Below are 24,880 nucleotides of genomic sequence, written 5' to 3'. Positions count from 1 at the left end.
GTAAGGCCTTGCGCTGGATATTGTGCGTGTTTTATATGTTAGTCTATGGGTAAAAAAAACTATGTCTGATGGGTGAAATATATGTGCCACATTTATATGCGGCGCTGTATATAGGATACCAAACCCGTGCAAAAACCGGCATCGCCGGCTTTTGCGCGCAACGCTGCATATCGGATGGGGCCCCCCTATAGTCTCTCTCTCCAGTATTGTAAGTATTCTTTAGATTAGCACTTTTGCCATTTGTATGGACATTGGGACAGTTGCCCAGCAAATCTATAAAAATATATACAGTATATTTTCTGGGGTTTTCATGTGAAACAGGTATCAAATGTTCCTCGAAAACCTGCCCTACAGGTTTTTTGTGTAAAGGACTAGTATATTTAATAATAAATATTACTTATTTTTCAATGTGAAGAACATTGGAATGTAAAATATGCGATACTCGCTTAGGCATTCGCGCTTTAAGTCTAAAGTGGTGTTTTGTTACCGCACATACAGGTAGATTCCAAATTTTGCGTTATGGCTTTTAATGCTGAAAAAATGGCAATTTCAGCGTAATGACAGTAACGCACTATTAAGAGTCATGTCGGTATAGCTAGACTGTAAGCATTTTAGCCTGTAACACAACGTCCATTCCGCAGTAAAAAAAAAATGTTTTTTGTGTGGGATTTTAATAGCGTATTACAGGTTGTGCGGGGAGGCTAAAATGCTTGCATTACAGCCTATACCGACACAATCCGTACCCCCATCTGAGAGCTTTAGTTATGAGTTTTGCGCAACAAAAATATTTCACAAAAATCATAACTAAACTGTTACAAAGTACACCAACACCCATAAACTACCTATTTACCCTTAACTTAGGGTAATGCCCTACAAAAGGTCCTTTTAAGGGCTATTGGTAGTTTATTTTAGGCTAGGGGTGTTTTTATTTTGGGGGGACTTTTTATTTTTATAGGGCTATTAGATTAGATGTAATTGTTTCTATTTTTGATAATTTTGTTTATAATTTTTTTTTAAACTTAGTGTTTTTTATTTTTTGTAATTTAGTGTTTATTATTTTTTGTAATTTTAGATTTTTTAATTTTTCTCGTAGTGTTAGGTTTTTTTAAATTTGTAATTTAGATTTTTTTAATTGGTATTTTTTTATTTTATTAGAATAGTTATGTTAGGTTAATTTATCGATTAATATTAGGTTTATTTTTATTTCACAGGTAAGTTTTTATTTATTTAAGTATAATTATATTGTAATTTTAATTTAAAGTTAGGGAGTGTTAGGTTTAGGGGTTAATAGTTTAATTTAGTGTTTTGCTATGTGGGGGGCCGACGGTTTAGGGGTTAATAGGTTTATTTAGTGGCAGAGATGTAGGAGGCCAGAGGTTTAGGGGTTAATAGGTTTATTTAGTTGTGGAGATGTGGAGGCCGGAGGTTTAGGGGTTAATAGGTTTTAAAACAAGAAATTGTTTGCGCTCTAATGCCAACCACAACAAATATTAAAATCTGATAAAAAATATATGCAATCCCAATGGAATTAGTCTATTATCAAAAATTGTCCATAAAGTCCCAAATTGGGGATACCAAAAAAAGACTTGACCACAGTACCTTGTGATGGAGAAATTAGTTTAAAGATTAAACTCTTGCAGCTGGTGTTTTGCAGGTTCTTTCCTTGGAATGCTATCCCAAACGGTTCCTCTGGAAAAGGATTAAATTCCAATTGTTGTGCCTTTACAGTGCAGCCTTGTTCCAGCCAGCAATTCACCGGTCTTGACTCAGAAGTAATAACATAAAACAAAAAAGAAAAAACAGGCGCACAAAGCACGATTCAAGTGTAAACGTTTTAATAACAAAGTGACACACGCACAGTAATAATTGCACTTACTAGATTAAAATAAATGATATGCATTAAAATGACACTCCTTGGGTCTGCAGCTCCTGTAACAGTGGCACAGATGGTCCTTCTCCTTACAGCTTTTTGTCACAGTTAGTTTGCACAAGGCATGCTTTGTGATTAGCCCGCCTCCGTTCTCAAAGAAGTCTAGCACTCGGTAGTTTCCGGGTTAATAGGTTTATTTAGTTGCAAAGACGTGGGAGGCCAGAGGTTTAGGGGTTAATAACTTTATTATAGTGTCAGTGATGTCGGGACGTGGCAGAATAGGGGTTAATAGCTTTATTATAGTGGCGGTGATGTCGAGGAGAGGCGGAATAGGCATTAATAACTTTTATTAGTGTTGGCGATGTTGGAAACGGTAAATTATTGGTTAATAACTTTATTTAGGTGTCAGCGATGTTGGGGGCAGTAGATTAGGTGTGTTCAGACTTGGGGTTTATCATAGGGTGTTTTATGTTAGGTTTAAACGTAACTTTTTTATCCCCATAGACATCAATCAGGTTGCATTACGAAGATTCATTCCGCGATCGCAGGTGTTAGTATTTTTCTAACACTCTATGGGGAAAGCGTGCACAAGCACTTCGAAGAAGCCCTTTGCATTTGTGCGGTATGGAGCTTAACGCCAATATATCGCACGGACAATGAGGCTTTCAGTAACTCGTAATGGCATTAGTTTTGCGAAAAACTCATAATCTAGGTGATAATTAGTGTCTAGTAATCTTAATGCACGTTATTGAAATATTAAATATAAAATATTAATAGTAAGTATTAAAAATTATTATAGATACTGTAAAATGTATATATATTCTATGGATTTATTTAGAATACTCATTGTTTTATGGACAATAAAAATTTAAATGTTTTCAATATGTAAACAATTTATATATATAAATAAGACTGGCACATTATGGCCCCAACCCGACTGACGAAATTATCGACCGGGTCATAGCAGCTGTGGATGCCAACCTACTTCGCCAAAGCAGCGCTGCAGCAGTCCAAGTCACAGCAACCCCAGTGGAAAAGAGAAAGGTACATTTTGCAGCTTTTAAAAACTTGATTGAAACAGAAGGAGAGATTGATGGGTACCTTGCGGATTTTGAGAGACAATGTGCACTACACAAGGTACCTGCAGAGGACTGGGTCACGATATTATCTGGAAAATTATCTGGCCGGGCCAGTGAGGCTTTTTGGGCCATTCCAGATGAGGAGGTCGGGGATTATAATGCTGTAAAAGAGGCTCTGCTCTCCAGGTATGCAATTACACTGGAGGCATACAGGAGGCGGTTCAGAGACACTGTTAAATTAGCTGGAGATTTCTATGTTGAGTGGGCATGTAAGGTGAACCGCACAGCAGCTCACTAGATGGTGGGGTGCCAAGCCGTATCTGGGGAAGAGGTGCTGCAGCTATTCCTGTTGGAACATTGCTTCGACAAGTTATCTGCAGGAGTTAGAGAGTGGGTTCGGGACCGTAAACCCTCCACACTGCATGAAGCTGCTCGCCTGGCAGATGAGTATACGGATGCCCACAAACTGGACACTGCTACCACTAAGCCCCCTGCCAGAGTGGAGTACCGACCCACAGTCACCCCAGCAGCTACCAGTTACCAACCCCCAGCGCACTGCTCTACCACACCGCCTTCAGTCACAAACTATCCTCAGACAGCCTGGTTGAACTCACGGGACTACTCACAACCTATTCGGTGCTTTGGATGTAAGCAACTAGGGCACAAAAGACCAGAGTGTCCCCTAAACACCGCGAACCAAGCACAGTCATGGAGGACACCTGCCGGCGGAAACCCAAGTAACCCTGAGCCTGCTGCCCACTGCATAGAGGAGGAAGAATGCTTGGGCATCCTACATGAAGCAGACCCCGTGCAAACTGCCCACCGGGATAACCGGCAACAGCACCGGCAACTGGTTAAAGTGAATGGGAAGGAGGTCAGTGGTCTACAAGATACTGGTGCTACCATGACCTTGCTCCAAAAGAACTTGGTGTCCGAGAACCAGCACACCTGAGACACTGTGGCTGTGAGGGTAGCAGGGGGCACAGTGTTCTGCCTACCTGTTGCCCGGTTACATTTGGATTGGGGAGTGGGAACTAGGCATGTGAATGTGGGGGTCATGAAGGACTTACCAGCTGATGTTCTCCTTGGAAATGACTTCCCCCCCCCCCCTTGTTTCTGCCTATGCTCCAATGGGTCCCGCTGATGTTAACCCTGTGACTACCTGTGCCCAGACCCGTGCCGCCGAGACCGACCCACCTGCTGCTGAGACCCAGGTAAGACTCTCTTCCCCGACTTGTACTCTAGATCAGGCCCCTTAGGCTGGGATACCCCAGAGACGTATGGGAGGGAAACTCAGGAGGATCCGACCCTTCAGAAGTATAGGGCTAGGGCAGATGCTGGAGAAGACGGGGTAGATGGGAAACGTTATTAGTGGGTGAGGGATAGGCTATATAGAATCCCTAAACCTTCCCAGAAAAGTACTGCCCCTCCGCGGAATTGGCAGCTGGTGGTGCCTGCAAAATACCGGCAATAGATTCTGCGGATTGGGCATGATGTACCATAAGCTGGACATCTAGGGTCCGCCGCACAGCTCATAGGATCACCCAAAATTTCTTCTGGCCCAATTTTAACCAAGATGTGCGGGTATATTGTAGTACTTGTGACACCTGTCAATGGGTGGGTAAGCGGGGGATCACCCAAAAGCTAAGCTTATCTCTATGCCTATCATTGGGGAACCCTTTTCCCGCATAGCCGTTGACATTGTGGGTCCACTGGCCAGAGCTAGTCCATCAGGTAAGAAGTATATTCTCACCATGGTGGACTATGCCACTCGTTACACAGAGGCAGTAGCACTGTCTAATATAGAGGCAGAGACAGTAGCTGATGCCCTGGTTAAGGTTTTTACTAGGGTCGGGTTCCCTAAGGAGATTCTCTCTGATCAGGGGACTCAGTTTACCGCTGTGCTCACCCAGCAGCTGTGGAAGGTGTGCGGCATTAAACTGCTGCTCAGTTCGCCTTATCACTCTCAGACTAACGGTCTCTGCGAGCGCTTTAACGGCACCCTCAAGAAGATGCTGAGGACCTTTACTGACGCTTGCAGAGACTGGCAGCGATTCCTGCCTCATCTGTTATTTGCGTACAGAGAGGTGCCCCAGGAATCTACTGGGTTCTCTCCCTTTGAGTTACTCTATGGGAGAAGGGTCCGTGGACCCCTGGATCTCATTAGAGGACACTGGGAGGGAGAGACAGAGCAGGAGGGGATCCCCATAGTGCCATATGTCCTGGAACTCCGGGACCGCATTGAGAAACTGTCCCTGATGGTAAGGGAGAATCTCCAGGTGGCCTAGGGGAGACAGAAGAGGTGGTACGATCGGGGTGCTCGGCAGCGGGTCTTCCAGGTTGGACAGAAAGTTTTGATGCTCAAGCCTGTGAGGACCAACAAGATGCAAGCATCTTGGCAGGGCCCGTATAAGGTGTTAGCTCAGGTGTGTGATACTACCTATATTATAGCCAGCTGTGCAGATGAAAGGATCCAGCGATCCTTTCATGTGAACATGCTGAAGGAGTATCAGGAGAGGCCAGAGGATGTCGCTGCAGTGTGTGCCCCTGCTGCGGATGACCCAGAGAATTTACCCCTGCCGACTTACTAGAGAAGGACCCTGTACATAAGGTAGAGACCAATGGACAGAATCCCCTGCAACAGCTCCCCTACCGTATCCCAAAAGCAGTCTGAGAAGGAATTTGGAAGGAGATACAGGAGATGGCTCGGCTGGGAGTCATCGAGCACTCCGATAGCCCTTGGGCTTCGCCTGTAGTCCTGGTACCTAAGAAAGATGGGACCACCCGGTTCTGTGTGGACTACAGACGGCTCAATGAAAGGACCACCACTGACGTCTACCCAATGACCCGGGTAGACAAATTACTAGACCGTATTGCTAGGGGACGCTATCTGACGACCATAGACCTGTGTAAGGGCTATTGGCAGATTCCCCTGGCCGAGGATGCTATCCCTAAGTCGGCATTCATCACCCCATTTGGCTTGTACCAGTTTAAGGTCATGCCCTTTGGGATGAAGAATGCTCCGGCTACATTCCAGCGCATGGTGGATAGACTCCTCGATGGCTTCCAGGAATTTACTTGTGCATACCTGGATGACATTGCGGTCTACAGTGAGTCCTGGGAGGAACACCTAATCCATGTAGGGGTGGTTCTGGACAAGATTCGGGCCGCTGGCCTGACCTTGAAACCTGACAAGTGCCATCTAGGTATGGCTGAAGTACAGTACTTGGGTCACCGAGTGGGGTGTGGGAGCCAGAGACCGGAGCCAGCCAAGGTAGAGGCTGTGGCTAACTGGCCCACACCTATCACTAAGATCCAAGTACTAGCCTTCTTGGTGACGGCCAGTTATTACCGACGTTTTGTCCCGGACTGACTGACCTGACTAAAAAGAACCTTCCTAAACCTTCCTTTGGTCTCCAGCTTGTGAAGCCGCATTTCAGGCACTGAAGCAGGCTCTTCTGAATGTCCCTGTCTTGGCTGCCCCAGTCCCTAACAAACGTTTTCTCATTCATACAGATGCTTCCATGTATGGATTGGGGGCTGTGCTGAGCCAAGTCAGGGAGGATGGAGGAGAGCACCCTGTCGCATACATAAGCAGAAAGTTGTTACCTCGAGAAGTAAGTTATGCGGCAGTAGAGAAGGAATGTTTAGCCCTGGTCTGGGCACTGAAGAAGTTGAACCCTTATTTATACGGACAGGAATTCTCTCTCATAATAGACCACAATCCCTTAGTCTGGCTTAATCGGGTCTCAGGAGACAATGGTAGATTGCTGCGGTGGAGTTTAGCCCTCCAACCCTATAACTTCACCATCAGCTAGCGGCCTGGTAAGCAGAACGGGAATGCAGATGGATTGTCCCGGCAAACTGACATTCCTACCACCTCCTAGTTCGGTCATCCCCAAGTTGACCCGCCAAAGGGTCAAGTCGGGTCTGCCGGAGTGTCCCACAAGGAGGGGGCCATGTGACAGACCCCTCCTTGTGAGAGAGAGAGAGAGAGAGAGATAGAAGTGGGTAATGGATCTCCTAGCCAATATCTATTTCCACAGAAAGGATACTGAGCGCACTCCCCTGTACAGTGCCTCACCGGCTCTTTTCTGGGATTGGATTTTATCCCGCATGCTCCAGCTTCTAAATATGGCTCCCGACTTCCACTTCCGCGTCTCCAGACGTCTGCTTACATCTGTGTATGGCTCCGGCCGTGACTGATTGTTTGGGATCTCGGATTCTTTATGTAGAATAATACCTGGTTGTATCCTATGCTGAAATGCTTTGCATCCACTCCCCTTTGATGTCTAGGTCTGTATGTAAATATCCACACATATCCCAAGCTCCTCCTTGCTCAGGAGAAAAGTAGCCAAACAAATTCAGAAAGTAGGCGATCCTTATGCTTGTAAAATAATCCTCTTTATTTTATTACTTGTGCTACAGCGGTCTGACACGTTTCGGCTGAACAGTTGTGCCATAATCATATACCATGCCTTCTGTCTTAACACCTGTAGTATTTAACACTCATGTAATTATTTGCACTACTCCCACTTAACTCTTTCCTCTCCACAATCTTATTGGTATAGAAACATAAACACATAGTATCAATAACTAAAGGTTCAGATTCGATAAACAGTTTACATGTAGATACAATCTTTGATTAATGCCTCTATATAGTTATCCTTGTTATATTTATATCTTCAATAACATATAATTATATACGATCCGATGTATACACTAACAAATTTAGGCTTTTAAATCTAGTTTTGAAAACAAATATGTAATGTTTACATTTTAGTCCATATTATACTATACCTTTATGTAATATTGAGGTGTAACCTTGTACTATAGTATAATTTAGTAAGTTATAATCTAAGCCGCTTTTATCAATATGGAAATACTACCACAAAAAGACTTTTATTCTCTTTATTATTATTATTATTATTATCGGTTATTTGTAGAGCGCCAACAGATTCTGCAGCGCTATAAACAAAGGGGGAGTACAACAAAACAATTATAGGGTAGAGGGCCCTGCCAAGAGTTGCACTGTTGTAGTCAGCTCTTAAGAAGGTGATCTACAAACAGCTGGACTTTTAGGCTTACATGATAAGAGGGTTCAGGGGATTGCAGTGGAGGAGAGGAACTGGTATTAGGAAAGGTTAGCATAGGTTGTATGCGTCCCTGAACGGTAGAGTCTTTAGGGAGCACTTTTAAAACTAGAAGAGAGTCTTGTGGAGCGAGGCAGAGAGTTCCTCAAGATGGGAGCCAATCTGGAGAAGTCCTGTAAATGGGAGTGTTATGAGGTGACAAGAGAGGAGGAGAGTAGGAGGTCATGAGCAGAGCGAAGGGGACGGGAGGGAGAGTATTTGGAGACAAGTTCTGAGATGTAGGGGGCAGCAGTGCAGTTGAGGGCTTTGTATGTAAGAGTGAGAGTTTTGTGTTTGATCCTAGAGGCAAGAGGAAGCCAGTGAAGGGATTGGCAGAGAGGCGCAGCAGATGAGGAGCGACGTGTAAGGAAGATGAGTCTGGCAGAGGCATTCATTATGGATTGTAAAGGAGCTAGGCGGCAGGTGGGGAGACCAGAGAGGACAGAGTTGCAGTAATCAAGGCGGGAAAGAATGAGAGAGTGGATTAAAATCTTAGTTGTGTCTTGTGTAAGGAAGTGTCTAATTTTAGAGATGTTTTTAAGGTGGAAGCGGCAGGCTGTAGCCAAGGACTGAATGTGAGGAGTGAAGGAAAGATCTGAGTCAAATGTGACCCCGAGACATCGGGCATGCGGGGTAGGGGTAACGATGGAGTTGTCGACAGTTATAGAGATATTGGGGGTGGAGATTTTGGAAGAAGGGGGGAAAATGAGGAGCTCAGTTTTGGAGAGATTTAGTTTGAGGTAGTGAGAGGACATCCAGGAAGAGATGTGAGAAAGACAGTTAGTGACATGGGTTAGCACGCAAGGAGATAGTTCTAGTGCAGAGAAGTAGATTTGGGTGTCATCGGCATACAAATGATATTGGAAACCGTGGGACTTAATTAGGGAACCTAGTGATGACATATAGATTGAGAAGAGAAGGGGACCGAGGACAGAGCCTTGCGGTACTCCGACAGAAAGTGGTGACGGGGCAGAGGAGGCCCCAGAGAAGGCTACACTGAAGGTACGGTTTGACAGGTAGGAAGAGAGCCACGAAAGGGCTGTGTCACAGATGCCGAAGGATTGGAGGGTTTGGAGCAAAAGAGGGTGGTCGACAATGTCAAAGGCTGCGGACAGATTAAGGAGGATAAGCAGAGAGAAGTGGCCTTTTGATTTAGCTGTAAGTAGGTCGTTGGTGACCTTAACAATAGCTGTCTCTGTGGAGTGATAGGGACAAAATCCAGATTGCAGCGGGTCAAGAAGGGAGTTTAACGTAAGGAAATGGGATAGGCGTGCATATACTAGTTTTTCGAGAAGCTTTGAAGCAAGAGGGAGGAGGGAAATAGGGCGGTAGTTGGATGGGGAGGTAGGATCAAGGGAAGGTTTTTTGAGGATAGGTGTGACCAGTGCATGTTTCATTGATGAGGGAAATGTACCAGTGCTGAGGGAGAGGTTGAAAATGTGTGTTAGTATATGGGTAAGGGTAGCAGAGAGAGAGGGGAGCAGCTGTGAGGGGATAGGGTCAAGGGGACAGGTAGTGAGGTGAGAGTGCAGTATAAGTGCTGAAACTTCTTCCTCAGTAAAAGGGGAGAATGAACTAAGTTTCAGGTTATGAGGGTTGTGGTTGAGTGAGAGTGTTTGAGGGGGGGAGAGAATGGAATTGTGTTGAGAGCTGATTTCATGTCTGATGGAGTCAATTTTGTTAATGAAGTGACTGGCAAAGTCTTGAGCTGACAGAGAAGTTGTATTAGGAAGTGGGGGAGGGCGGAGGAGAGTATTGAAAGTGGAGAACAGACGTTTTGGGTTTGAAGAAAGATTAGAGATAAGAGTAGAGAAGTAGTGTTGCTTGTGGAGATTAAGGGCAGAGTAGTAGGAGTTCAAGATGAATTTGTAATGAAGAAAATCAGCTGAACTCCGTGATCAGAGGTGTATGCCACGGCTGGGGATGAGTGTGTGATTTCCGAGCAGTGGTAAGAGGGGCGAGATTGTCAAGGACGGATATAAGGGTGGAATTATAGTGGTAGATAGATTGTTCAGGGCAGGAAAAGGAGGAGAAGGATGAGAGGAGCGGTTTAAGGGAATTAGCAAGTTGTTGCTGATCTAAAGACCTAATGCTTCTGTGAAGTTTGGTGTGAAGAGTAGAAGGTGGGAGAGTTGTAGGAAGGGTTGATATGTTGCAGGTAAGGAGATGGTGGTCAGAAAGAGGAAAAGGGGAGTTTGAGAAGTTTGAGAGAGTGCATCGATAGCTAAAGATCAGGTCAAAAGAGTGACCGTCTTTGTGAGTGGGAGAATCAGTCCATTGTGACAGACCGAAAGAGGAAGTGAGTTGCAGAAGTTGTTTAGCAGATGAGGCAGTGGGATTGTTAAGGGGGATGTTGAAGTCACCAAGAATGAGGGCAGGGGTGTCTGAGGAAAGGAAATAGGGTAGCCAGGCAGCCAAGTGATCAAGAAATTGAGTTGCGGAGCCAGGGGGTCGGTATATGACTGCAACACGTACAGAGAGAGGGGAGAATAAGCGAATCATGTGGGTTTCGAATGAGGGAAAAGTGAGGGAAGAGATAGGATGTATTTGTTGGAAGGTGCAACGAGAGGAAAGTAAAATACCTACACCACCTCCTTGTCTGTTACCAGACCTAGGAGTGTGGCTGAAGTGGAGACCCCCATGTGACAGAGCAGCAGTGGATGCTGTGTCTAGGGGAGAGAGCCAGGTTTCTGTTAGGGCCAGAAGGTTGAGGGAGCAGGAGATGAAGAGGTCATGTATAGAAGTGAGCTTGTTGCAAACAGAGCGAGAGTTCCAGAGTGCACAAGTGAAAGGGGTAGTGGCTTTAGATGCAAGAGGAATGTGAGTAAGGTGTGCAGAGTTTTGTTTTCTGAGTCTATGGGATGGTACACATGGATGTGCACGACTTGTCAATGGTTGGGGACCAGGATTAGGGGAGATGTCACCAGCAGTAAGTAGAAGCAAGAGGGAGAGTGACATGAGATGAGATACAGATTTGCAGTAGTGAGACTGCTTTTGAGATGAGCTGCAGGGGGTAGAGAGAGTGTTTAGGAATAGGTAAAGTTCATGAGTAGAAAAGTAAGGTGAGTTTAAGAGAGATGGGCTAATGAACAGTGCAGGTGGAGAGGGAGAAGGAGTAATTGAATAGTGTAGTTTGTTATAGAGACAAAGGGTAGCAAAAAGGAATATGAATATATTGAGCATTTTTACAGAATTGGGAACCAGTTAAAAACATAAGACACAGAATTACTGTAACAATTGCATAAGGGAACAAAAGGTACGTGAAACATAATATAATAAAAGTACTGTGTATTCTATGGTGTTAAGGGAATGGAAGGATGTGCTGATCAGTGTTTGCACCTGTCATTTCAGGAGAGTGAAAGTTGTGTGGGAGACTATCTATAAATGAGGAAATGAGCTTGGGGTGGGTGAGGGGTAGGGTGGGAGGGAAGCTGTTTTCCAGAAGGCTACCTGTAGTAAGTTAGATGGCAGTTGTTGCAACTGAGTGGAAAAGGCTGTGTATTTTCTCTGAGTTTGGGAGAGGATGTGTTGGAAATCAAACTAAAGGAGAGAGAGATTAGGTTAATGATGGTCCAGCAAGAGTATGTTAAAGGAGTGGGAGGGTACATTTAAGCTGGGGGTCAATCATGCAGAAACAGAAGAAAAAAAAATCAACAAAATATTACAGAGATAAGAATGAGACTGAGGTATACCAGGGGTGAAATAAAACCATTAAACAAATATACAGATAACTGGGCAATAGCTGCTTAAACTAACTTAACATAATGGCAGACATAAAATTTATATAATATGCAATGAGCTAGAGCTATGCAAATTATGACTAGCACAGCCTGTAATTACAGAGTCATGGTAGTATATACATTTAAAATAAAAACAAAACAAAAGGAATTATCACTAAATATACAAACACATACAATAAAACAACTTGATAGGTAAAATATAATGAGGCTGTTTTCCAGAAGGCTACCTGTTGTAAGTTAGATGGCAGTTGTTGCAGCTGAGTGGAAAAGGCTGTGTATTTTCTCTGAGTTTGGGAGAGGATGTGTTGAAAATCAAACTGTAGTAAGTTAGATGGCAGTTGCTGCAGCTGAGTGGAAAAGGCTGTGTATTTTCTCAGAGTTTGGGAGATAATCCGTACAATAACACCTATTGTTATTGTACGGATTATTATTATTATTATTTTTATTATTATTATTATTATTCTTTTTATTCCGCCAAGCTTTGTATTCAATTGCCCATAACTGCTTAACTGTTTTTGCAAAGCTCTTAAATCAGGTATGCTGGTACAGCCTATTGCTGTGCTACATCTCATGCAAAATTGAACTCATAGGTCACATGCTCTGGCAGCCATATTGCTTTTTGCGCCAAATTTCGACAAACGCAGACTATTAAGGACTGGAATATTGATCATTTAGACCTAGAAGATTTGTTTAACACCAACATTGAAAACATTAAACTGACTGATCTATTTCACACAATGGAGAGACTGAAAACAAAAGAATAAAGGCTACACCTTGATACATGGCTGTTTGACATGTATATTAAGAGAGGAATGGTGCAATGCAAAAGTTTCCAACATTTGATGTAGAAGATAAGAACTTTATAACTGAGTGGAATAATGTACTAATGGAGAGTTCACTGCGTTTGATGGGTCTGTTGATAAAATATAAAGTTGAACAACTGTCTAAAATTAAGGAAGAAATTATGAAAATCCAACTTGAGGTAAATACGTTTAAAGAGGTATCAGAATATGCTACTTAGGACAACTTACTACAAGAAGCAGTTAAGGAAGCTAGACAGCTGATTATTAACACCAAGCATAAAAACATTTTAAGGGATAGTAGAGACTATCTAAATGATAGAGTATATTTATGGGTTAAAAATCCACAAAAAAGAAATTATAAAAGGAGTCAGAAAGATAATCTAATGGTAAATTCAGAAGGGGACCAGACAAAGAAAAGCACACCGAAAAACAAAAGATGGCAAAGGCACAAAAAGAATAAGGATAAACTTACATTTAACCCCTTAAGGACCAGCGACGTACCCTGTATGTCGCTGGCCTTTTTTTGGGACTTGATTATTTTATAGAGCGGTCTTGCCACCAGCGTTGAGACTGCTCTATTCCACAAAGCCTGCTGGAGGGAGGGAATTAATAGCGTGTTCTTGCTAGACTTGTGCTATTATGTCCTGAAAAAACCCTTAACGACCAGTGACATACAGGGTACATTGTGGTCATTAAGGGGTTAATATTGAACAGGCAGATGAGGAAGGTTCTGGATCAGCATATGGGACATACATAGCAACTTCTGATGAGTATTCTCTATCAGAACTAGATAAAACACATATAGATGGTTCTAGACAGGTAGAAGGATTCTATTAATAATACTATAGTACATGGAGCAAGGTCTAAAGATCAACAGGTTTTTCAGAAGGTCCTAGAGGCAGCCAAAGGTGGAGGAGAAAAAAACAGGTATAAAGAATCAGAGAATACAAAAGAACAGGTACCAGCTGAGACAACAGGGACAGAAAGATAAATAACCCTTGAAGGTGCAGTCTAGCCTAGGCCATCTTTATGTAGAGCAACAATTCTTTTTTTCAGATCCTCAGAGAGTTCTTTGCCGTGAGGTGCCATGTTGAACTTCCAGTGACCAGTATGAGTGTGAGAGTGATAACATCAAATTTAACACACCTGCTCCCAATTGACACCTAAGACCTTGTAACACTAACGAGTCACATGACACCGGGGAGGGAAAATGGCTTATTGTCCCACTTTGGACATTTCCACTTAGGGGTGTACTCATTTTTGTTGCCAACGGTTTAGACATTAATGGCTGTGTGTTGAGTTAAATTGAAGGGACAGCAAATTTACACTGTTAAACAGGATCTACACTCACTACTTTACATTGTAGCAAAGTGTCATTTATTCAGTGTTGTCACATGAAAAGATATAATAGAGGTGTATATATATATATATATATATATATATAAAGTGTTTTTCTATACATTTAGGTAGAGAGGTAGAGTCCAGCACCATAAAATTCACCAGTTTTCAATCTGTGTGCTCGTTACCGAGGAGTTTCAGCCGAACTCCAATGTATATTTTTATATGGACAATATATATATATATATACTAGTAATAAAGCCTGTGACACAGGCCATTTTCTGTAGTGCAGTGGTCGCACCCGCCATCGCTCCTGCCCGGTCATGCCCGCTCCTGCCCGGCCATGCCCCCGCCGCTGCGCGCACACAACCGTGTACATTGGCCATTTTCTGTAGTGCAACAGTCCCGCCCACGCTTAATAAAATGTATTAGTCCCTAATCCGCCAACCCATAGCAAAGTACTTAATAAAGTTATTAACCCCTAATGAATAATATGAATATTTCACATTCCAATGTTTTTCACATATAAAAATATGTTTTATTTATTCAGAAATATATATTTTTATATACAGTGTGTATATTTATATATATATATATATATATATATATATATATATATATATATATATATATATATATATATATATATATATATATATATATATATATATACATACAGGGAGTGCAGAATTATTAGGCAAGTTGTATTTTTGAGGATTAATTTTATTATTGAACAACAACCATGTTCTCAATGAACCCAAAAAAACTCATTAATATCAAAGCTGAATAGTTTTGAAAGTAGTTTTTAGTTTGTTTTTAGTTATAGCTATTTTAGGGGGATATCTGTGTGTGCAGGTGACTATTACTGTGCATAATTATTAGGCAACTTAACAAAAAACAAATATATACCCATTTCAATTATTTATTTTTACCAGTGAAACCAATATAACATCTCAACATTCACAAATATACATTTCTGACATTCAAAAACAAAACAAAAACAAATCAGTGACCAATATAGCCACCTTTCTTTGCAAGGACACTCAAAAGCCTGCCATCCATGGATTCTGTCAGTGTTTTGATCTGTTCACCATCAACATTGCGTGCAGCAGCAACCACAGCCTCCCAGACACTGTTCAGAGAGGTGTACTGTTTTCCCTCCTTGTAAATCTCACATTTGATGATGGACCACAGGTTCTCAATGGGGTTCATATCAGGTGAACAAGGAGGCCATGTCATTAGATTTTCTTCTTTTATACCCTTTCTTGCCAGCCACGCTGTGGAGTACTTGGACGCGTGTGATGGAGCATTGTCCTGCATGAAAATCATGTTTTTCTTGAAGGATGCAGACTTCTTCCTGTACCACTGCTTGAAGAAGGTGTCTTCCAGAAACTGGCAGTAGGACTTGGAGTTGAGCTTGACTCCATCCTCAACCCGAAAAGGCCCCACAAGCTCATCTTTGATGATACCAGCCCAAACCAGTACTCCACCTCCACCTTGCTGGCGTCTGAGTCGGACTGGAGCTCTCTGCCCTTTACCAATCCAGCCACGGGCCCATCCATCTGGCCCATCAAGACTCACTCTCATTTCATCAGTCCATAAAACCTTAGAAAAATCAGTCTTGAGATATTTCTTGGCCCAGTCTTGACGTTTCAGCTTGTGTGTCTTGTTCAGTGGTGGTCGTCTTTCAGCCTTTCTTACCTTGGCCATGTCTCTGAGTATTGCACACCTTGTGCTTTTGGGCACTCCAGTGATGTTGCAGCTCTGAAATATGGCCAAACTGGTGGCAAGTGGCATCTTGGCAGCTGCACGCTTGACTTTTCTCAGTTCATGGGCAGTTATTTTGCGCCTTGGTTTTTCCACACGCTTCTTGCGACCCTGTTGACTATTTTGAATGAAACACTTGATTGTTCGATGATCACGCTTCAGAAGCTTTGCCATTTTAAGAGTGCTGCATCCCTCTGCAAGATATCTCACTATTTTTGACTTTTCTGAGCCTGTCAAGTCCTTCTTTTGACCCATTTTGCCAAAGGAAAGGAAGTTGCCTAATAATTATGCACACCTGATATAGGGTGTTGATGTCATTAGACCACACCCCTTATCATTACAGAGATGCACATCACCTAATATGCTTAATTGGTAGTAGGCTTTCGAGCCTATACAGCTTGGAGTAAGACAACATGCATAAAGAGGATGATGTGGTCAAAATACTCATTTGCCTAATAATTCTGCACTCCCTGTATATATATAAAGTGTTTTTCTATACATTTATATATATATATATATATATATATATATATATATATATATATTAGTAATAAAGCCTGTGACACAGGCCATTTTCTGTAGTGCAGCGGTCCCACCCACCAGCGCTCCTGCCCGGTCACACCCACTCCTGCCTGGCCATACCCCTACCGCTGCGCAGTTCCATCTTCATCCAATGCGTGTACATCTACTCTCTTCATCCAGGGTGAAGGCGGCACGGAGCAGGATCGGCATGTGCGGAGCAGGACCAGCGGCCGTGGAGCAGAACCGGGCAGCAGGACCGTGCAGACGTGGAGCAGGACCGGCAGCCGTGGAGCCATCCAGTGTGGAGGATCCTCTTCATGCGATTGCCGGCGCACACTGAAGATTGAATGAAAGGTACCTGTTTTATATTGGGATACCTTGCATTCCTATTAGCTGGATTTCAGTAGCTCTCATCCTATTGGCTGATTTAAAAATTTCAGCCAATAGGAATGCAAGGTACCCCAATATAAAACGGGTACCTTGCATTCAATCTTCAGTTTGTGGCGGCGATAGCATGAAAAGGATCCTCCATGCTGGATGTCTGCGCGTTTGCCGTTCCTGCTCCACAGCCAACTCCGCTCCGCCTTCGCTCCGGATGAAGATAGAAGATGTCCTCACGCTGGATGAAGATTGAGATACCTGGAAGAAGACCTTCACCGCTGGACTTCAGGAATGAACCTTTTTTGGTGTTAGAGTTAGTTTTATTTATTTTTTAGCATGGGTTTTTATTTTAGATTAGGGCTTTTTTATTTTAATGGGCAGCAAAAGAGCTGATTGCCCTTTTAAGGGCAATCCCGATACAAATGCCCCTTTAGGGGCAAGGGGTAGCTTAGGTTTTTAAAGACTTATGGTTAGATTTAGAGTTTTGCGGCCAAAGGGGTGCAAGCTCAATCTGATTGGATCAGCCAATCTGATTGAACTTGAATCTGATTGGCTGATTCAATCAGCCAATCAGATTTTTCCTACCTCAATTCCGATTGGCTGATAGAATCCTATCAGCCAATTGGAATTCAAGGGATGCCATCTTGGATGACGTCATTTAAAGGAACCTTCATTCGGTGTTAGGACGTCGTTAGAAGAGGATGAATCTGCGCCGGCTGCTTAAAGATGGATCCGCTCCGCTCCGGATCGAAGAAGATAGAAGATGCCGCCTGGATGAAGACTTCTGACCCTCTGGAGGACCTCTTCTGGCCGGATAGGATGAAGACTTCGGACCCTCTTCTTGACAGATTGGATGGTACCCGGCTGGGTGAAGACAAGGTAGGAAGATCTTCAGGGGCTTAGTGTTAGGTTTTTTAAGGGGGGTTTGGGTGGGTTAGATTAGGGGTATGTGGGTGGTGGGTTGTAATGTTGGGGGGGGTATTGTATGTTTTTTTACAGGCAAAGAGCTGATTTCTTTGGGGCATGCCCCGCAAAAAGCCCTTTTAAGGGCTGGTAAGGTAATAGAGCTGTTAACTTTTTATTTTAGATTAGGGTAGGGCATTTTTTTATTTTGGGGGGCTTTGTTATTTTTTTAGGGAGCTTAGAGTAGGTGTAATTAGTTTAAAATTCTTGTAATTTTTTTTATTTTTTGTAATTTAGTGTTTGTTTTTTTGTAATTTAGTTTAGTTGATTTAATTGTAGGTAATTGTAGGTAGTTTAGTTAATTAATTTATTTATTGATAGTGTAGTTTTAGGTGTATTTGTAACTTAAGTTAGGATTTATTTTACAGGTAATTTTGTAATTATTTTAACTAGGTAGCTATTAAATAGTAAATAACTATTTAATAGCTATTGTACCTGGTTAAAATAAATACAAAGTTGCCTGTAAAATAAATATAATTTCTAAAATAGCTACAATGTAATTATTAGTTATATTGTAGCTATATTAGGGTTTATTTTACAGGTAAGAATTTAGCTTTAAATAGGATTAATTTTTTTAATAAGATTTAATTTATTTCGTTAGAATACAATTATATTTAACTTAGGGGGTGTTAGGGTTAGGGTTAGACTTAGCTTTAGGGATTAATACATTTATTAGAGTAGCGGCGAGGTCCGGTCGGCAGATTAGGCGTTAATACTTGAAGTTAGGTGTCGCAGATGTTAGGGAGGGCAGAATAGGGGTTAATAACATTTATTATAGGGTTTGCGAGGCGGGAGTGAGGCGGTTTAGGGGTTAATACATTTATTATAGTGGCTGTGAGGTCCGGTCGGCAGATTAGGGGTTAATAAGTGTAGGTAAGGTAGAAGCGACATTGGGGGGGGGCAGATTAGGGGTTAATAAATATTATGTAGGTGTCTGGGATGTTAGGGGCAGCAGATTAGGGGTACATAGGGATAATGTAGGTGGCAGCGGTGTCCGGTCGGCAGATTAGGGGTTAAAAAAAATTATTAGAGTGGCGGCGATATGGGGGGCCTCGGTTTAGGGGTACATAGGTAGTTTATGGGTGTTAGTGTACTTTAGAGCACAGTAGTTAAGAGCTTTATAAACCATTGTTAGCCCATAAAGCTCTTAACTCCTGACTTTTTTCTGCGACTGGAGTCTTGTCGGTAGAGGGTCTACCGCTCACTTCAGCCGAGACTCTAAATACCGGCGTTAGGAAGATCCCATTGAAAAGATAGGATACGCAATTGGCGTAAGGGGATCTGTGGTATGGAAAAGTCGCGGCTGGAAAGTGAGTGTTAGACCCTTTCCTGGCTTACTCTAAATACCAGCGGGCGGTAAAAAGCAGCGTTAGGACCCCTTAACGCTGGTTTTGACGGCTAACGCAGAACTCTAAATCTAGGCGTTAGTTTTTTTTATTTTGGGGAGTTGGGTGGGTGGGGGGTACTTTTAGGGGTGCATTTTAATTTTTTACAGTAAAAGAGCTGATTGTTTTAGGATAATGCCCTAGAAAATGCCCTTTTAAGGGTTAGAATAGGGGGTGTTTTTATTTTGGGTGGCTTTTTTATTTTTATAGGGGTATTAGATTAGGTTTAATTTTTTTTATTTTGGATAATTTCAGGGGGGTTTTCCTGTAATTTTAGATTTTTTTATTTTAATTTAATCTTATTATTTTTTATTCTTTTATGTAATGTTAGGTTTTTTTATTTTGGTACTTTTTAATTAATTTATAAAGAAGATATTTTTTTATTTTATGTAATTGGGAGTTATTTAGGGGGTGTAAGGTTAGGGGCTTAGTGATTAGATTAATTGTTAGCGTTGTGTGGGGTTGGCGGTTTAGGAGTTAATAGTGGTAATTAGGTATTTGGCATTGTTGGGGATTGGTGGTTTAGGGGTTAATAGTGTAATTAGGTAGTTGGCGTTGTGGGGGTTTGCGGTTTATGGGTTAATAGTGTAATTAGGTAGTTGGCATTGTGGGGGTTATGGCAGATTAGGGATTAATACATTTTATTTAGTTATTGCAGTGGGGGGATGGTGGTTAAGAGGTACATATTGCTTTCGTGCGGACGGTTAGGTGTTGTTGTTAATACTTCATGCAGGTGGTTTGTTAATACTTTGTGCCTGCGGTTAAGTGTTTTTGTTAATACTTCATGTGGGAGGGTGGTTTGTTAATACTTAGTGCGGGCAGTTAGGTGTTTTTGTTAATATTTCGTGCGCGCAGGTTAATACTTTGTGCGGGCAGTTTTTTAATAATTTGTGTGGGCGATGCCGAATATCCAATCTCCCCCTGATGGATTTGTTTGGCTGCACACACAGCCAACATTCTTTTGGCTGTGCGCGCACCTGACGACGGCAACAGATGCATTACAAACGCAATTATAGTATAGATATAAATGTTTATATATAGGTATAGATACATACAGATATAGAAACATAGAAACATAGATATTGACGGCAGATAAGAGCCATAGGCCCAGCAAGTCTGCCCCACCTTACCTAACAGTATAAACGTATCTAGTTCGTAGGATAGCCCTATGCTTGTCCCATGCATTTTTAAAGTCCCCCACAGTGTTTGTTGCTACTACCTCTTGAGGAAGTTTATTCCATAAATCAATCACTCTTTCTGTAAAGAAGTGCTTCCTCAAATTACTCCTGAATCTACTACCCTTTAGCTTGAGCTCATGACCCCTTGTTCTTGAATTTTCCATTTTATGTAAAATACCCACAGCCTCAGTTTTACTAAACCCTTTAATGTACTTGAAAGTTGCTATCATATCACCTCTTTCCCTTCTCTCCTCTAAGCTATACATATTTAGGTCATTGAGCCTATCCTGGTAAGTTTTATTTTTTAGACCATGTACCATTTTGGTAGCCCTCCTTTGCACAGATTCAAGTTTGTTAATATCCTTCTGAAGATATGGCCTCCAGAACTGCACACAATACTCAAGATGAGGCCTAACTAATGATCTATAAAGTGGCATAAGAACCTTACTATTTCTGCTGCAAATACCTCTACCAATACATCCAAGCATTCTGCTAGCCTTACTCGCTGCCTTACTACATTGTTTACTAAGTTTTAAATCATCTGAAATAATAATTCCCAAGTCCTGTTCCTCGTCTGTAACAGTCAGTAAAGTGTCATTGAGTCTGTAATTAACATTTGGATTTTTCTTCCCTAAATGCATTATTTTACACTTTGCTGTGTTAAACTTTAGATCCCAGTCGTTTGTCCAATCCTCCAATTGTTGTATATCACTTCTCATTTTGTCTACCCCCCCTGGAACATCCACTCTGTTGCAAATTTTTGTATCATCTGCAAAGAGACATACTTTCCCCTGTAGCCCTTTGCTGATATCGCAGATAAATATGTTAAACAAAACAGGCCCCAGAACTGACCCCTGAGGAACACCACTAGTAACAGCCCCCTCTGCTGAATGAACTCCATTTACTAAGACACTTTGTTTTCTGTCCTTAAGCCAGCATTCCACCCAGTTCACAATTTTTGAATCTAGACCAAGGAGATATAGTTTGTGAATAAGTTTATTGTGTGGGACGGTGTCAAATGCTTTGCTGAAATCTAGATATGCTACATCAACTGCTCCTCCCTTGTCTAATACTTTTGTTACATAATCAAAGAAGTCAATTAGATTAGTCAATTATATTAGCGAATGTCTATTTAATATTCTTTAAAATTCTTAAATATATTCTTCTATGTAAAGAACATTTAAATTATGAAATACACAGTACTTTATTTAATTTTAATATTGCATAAATTAGCTTTTTTTTTAAAACATGCTTTCATCTACTTGACTGTAAAGGGCTCCAATGCACTATATATATATATATATATATATATATATATATATATATATATATATATATTTATAGATAGATAGATAGATAGATAGATAGATAGATAGATAGATATATGTATCTCAAATATACAGATAGAGTCCAGCACTAAAACCACATGTATTATCCTTATTGTGTGCCAGTCACAGTGGAGTATCCGCAATCCTGCAGAAAATGTAGCCAATACATATAATGTGACAGCACCACAGAAATTTATAAAGGTAAACAATTCTTTATTCCGATACAGAACCTAAAAAAAGCGACGTTTCATGGTCCTTAATCATGCATAGTTAAAACAGCTGAACACAAACACTTAAAAAAGGTACCTAAATGAATCAAATCACATCTCCTCTTTCAATTAAGATTGACCCCTACCTATCCAGATTAGGTTTACTAAGGAATAGTGACATCTAGTGGTACCAGAAGCAATTAACACAAAATTATAAAAACAAATGTAAATCATAGTTCCTATTCAGACCATAAGAATGAAGAGTGTTTAAGAATTTTATTCACCATACCTCCTTTTGTTTTAATCTAAGTTCTCTATTCCTCCCTCTCCTGTATTGGGGGATATGGTCAATGACCTGGAAACGAAGCTGACTAACAGTAAGGCCCCTTTGTGTAAAATGTGCTGAAACAGGTAAAGACATGTCCTTAGATCTAATTTAAGTTTTGTGTTGACTAAACCTATCTCTGACGGCCTGGTATTCTTGCCCATGTAACACGGCCCACATGGGAATTTCAAAAGGTAGATAGCATACTCAGTTTGACATGTATATAAGTCATTAATAGTAAGTTGTTTCCTTCTATCATTTTGGGTTAAATATTTACCTTTAATGATGGAATTGCATTGAACACAATGCAAGCAAGGGTAACATCCTTTGTTAGGGGTGGTTAGATAATTAATAGTGGTTTGTTTGGTTGTACCTACATCTGCCTTGACTAAATTGTCCCTGAGATTCTTAACTCAACTATAGGAGGGCACAGGTGGCAATTTAAATAATTCCACTTCTGGGTTATATTTAGACAGGAGGTACCAATGTTTTCTAACAACCCTAAATATATCCCTACTCCTATTATTATATTCTGTTGAAAATGTCAATCTTTTAGTATTATCACCACTTGTATTTTTCTCTTTTTCTTTATCTAGGTCAATAATGGTGTTTTCAATCATTTTCTTTGGGTAGCCTCTTTTCACAAATTTATTACCCATAAATTCTAGTCTGTCAGATAGCCTCTAATCTTTAACAATCATCTTAGTGCATAACATCTGGCTTCTAGGTATTGACTTAAAAACAGAATCTGGATGAAAGCTTTCATATCTAAGAAGTGTATTGTTATCAGTAGGTTTAATATAAAGATCAGTGGTGACCTTATTACCTTGCTTATATACCATTGTGTCTAAAAAGCTAATTTCATGATGTGAATAGGTGAGGGTAAATTTTATGCCTGTCATTGATATCTTGATATCTTCTGCAAATTGTAATAAGGACTTCAATGGACACACCCATATGCCAAAAATATCATCTATATACCTAAGCCAAAGCTTACAATCACTGTTAAATGAGTGGTTACCATAGACATAATTGTTTTCAAAACCACTCATAAACAAATTGGCATATGAGGGGGCCACATTGGAGCCCATAGCTGTACCTCGTTTCTACATATAATATGTATCTTGGAAAAGAAAATAGTTGCAATAGAGCACAAGTCTCGGTAAATCATCCACAAAATCACCTTGTAAATGGTTATATACCTTACTATCATCAAGAAAACATTTTAATGTGGTTAATCCTGCCTTATGGGGGATGGGGGTATATAAACTCACTACATCAAGTGAAAAGACAATCCATGATTGCTTAATTTCAATGTTTGCTAATCTTTCAAGAAACTCATTAGTATCCTTAAAGTGAATGTCAATTTTGATGTTAAAGTGCCCAGTTTTTAAAAATTCGATTAAAAACAGGGGCACTTTAATTCATCAAAATTTAGATTTCACTCCTGTTGAGAAAAAAAACTTACCTTTTAATCTTCACAGCAGCTCCAGCTTCCTCCGGTCGTTGCAAGTCATTTCTGAAGTCAGAAATGATGGATAGGTCATCCTCCAATCACGGCTTCCCCCCAGGGGGAATCAGTGTCTGATTCAACACCGTGATTGGAGGAAGCCGGATTCCTCATTTTAGACCCAGGAAGAGGCTTTGCGATGGACGGAGGAAGCTGGAGCTGCTGTGAAGATTAAAAGGTAAGTTTTTCTTTTCTCAACAGGAGTGAAATGTAAATTTTGATGAATTAAAGTGTCCCTGTTTTTAATCAAATTTTTAGCATCAAAATTAACATTCACTTTAAGAAAGGATCTTTGCTTTTTAACAATAGGAAATAAAATCCTGTCTAGAAAGATAGAAACATTAGTAAAGACGGATTCTGTACAGGCCACGATGGGCCGACCAGGAGGTTGGAAAATGCCCATACTTATTCAGTTATGCCTTAATTATGTGTTATGTGTAGTAGCATTTACTTTCTCCTCAATAATAAGAAATATAGGATTTTAGTATTCACCACGGCAAGAAAAAACTTTGAAAATGTGAGGTTAAGGTTGTTTATACATTTTTTTGTTTTTTTTTCTTGTGATACGATATACCTGTCTTGATATTTTCTCTTTTCTAGTTCCATACCTCTTGGAAAATCGCATGTATGTTGTATCTTGTAATTAACCTCAATAAAAAAAAAGAAAAGAAATGTTGCAATGAAAGCCCCATAGCTCTATAAAAAAGAAAAAAAGGGAAAAAAAAAACACTCATCATCCTTATGGTCTGAATAGGGACAATGATTTGCATTTGTTTTTATAATTTTGCGTTAATTGCTGTGTTTGTGTTCAGCTGTTTTAACTATGCACGATTAAGGACCATGATTAAGGACCATGTAGGTCCGAAACATCGCTTTTTTTAGGTTCTGTAAATAAATACAAATACATATGTATATATATATATATATATATATATATATATATATATACTGTATATATATATATATATATATATATACTGTATATGCATCTATGTGTTTATATGTGTACATATGTCTGTAAATACATATATACACACATAAATATAGAAATACATACATACACACACACATATACTGTATATATATATATATATATATATATATATATATATATATATAAAACACGCACTTCTTCATGATATTCTCAGACTAATCTATTTCTTTGAATGCATCATTCTGTCTAGCATTTATTTAGGACTAGATTACAAGTGGGGCGATAATTTATTACATGCCCGCAAACAGGCAAATTCGCCCATTTACAGGTGGGTTATAAATAACCAGCAATTATAAGTAGATAATGATTGCTAATACGAGCTCGCAGTAGCAATTAGCGCTCCTAAAATTAACCAG

At 40.8% G+C, this 24,880-nt stretch overlaps 1 protein-coding gene across 1 annotated transcript in view; it reads right to left on the bottom strand.

Moving 5' to 3' along the window:
* LOC128638162 (myelin-associated glycoprotein-like) overlaps positions 1-24,231 on the bottom strand; it is a 120,801-nt gene extending 96,570 nt beyond the window's left edge. The window contains exon 1 of the mRNA XM_053690026.1: positions 24,105-24,231. The gene's annotated coding sequence lies outside the window, so the exon portion shown is untranslated. The remainder of the gene's footprint in view (positions 1-24,104) is intronic.
* Between the last annotated feature and the right edge of the window lie 649 nt (positions 24,232-24,880).

Source organism: Bombina bombina, chromosome 8 (assembly GCF_027579735.1).
Source record: "Bombina bombina isolate aBomBom1 chromosome 8, aBomBom1.pri, whole genome shotgun sequence".
Taxonomy (NCBI): Eukaryota; Metazoa; Chordata; class Amphibia; order Anura; family Bombinatoridae; genus Bombina; species Bombina bombina.
This window is presented reverse-complemented; position numbering and strand designations above follow the sequence as displayed.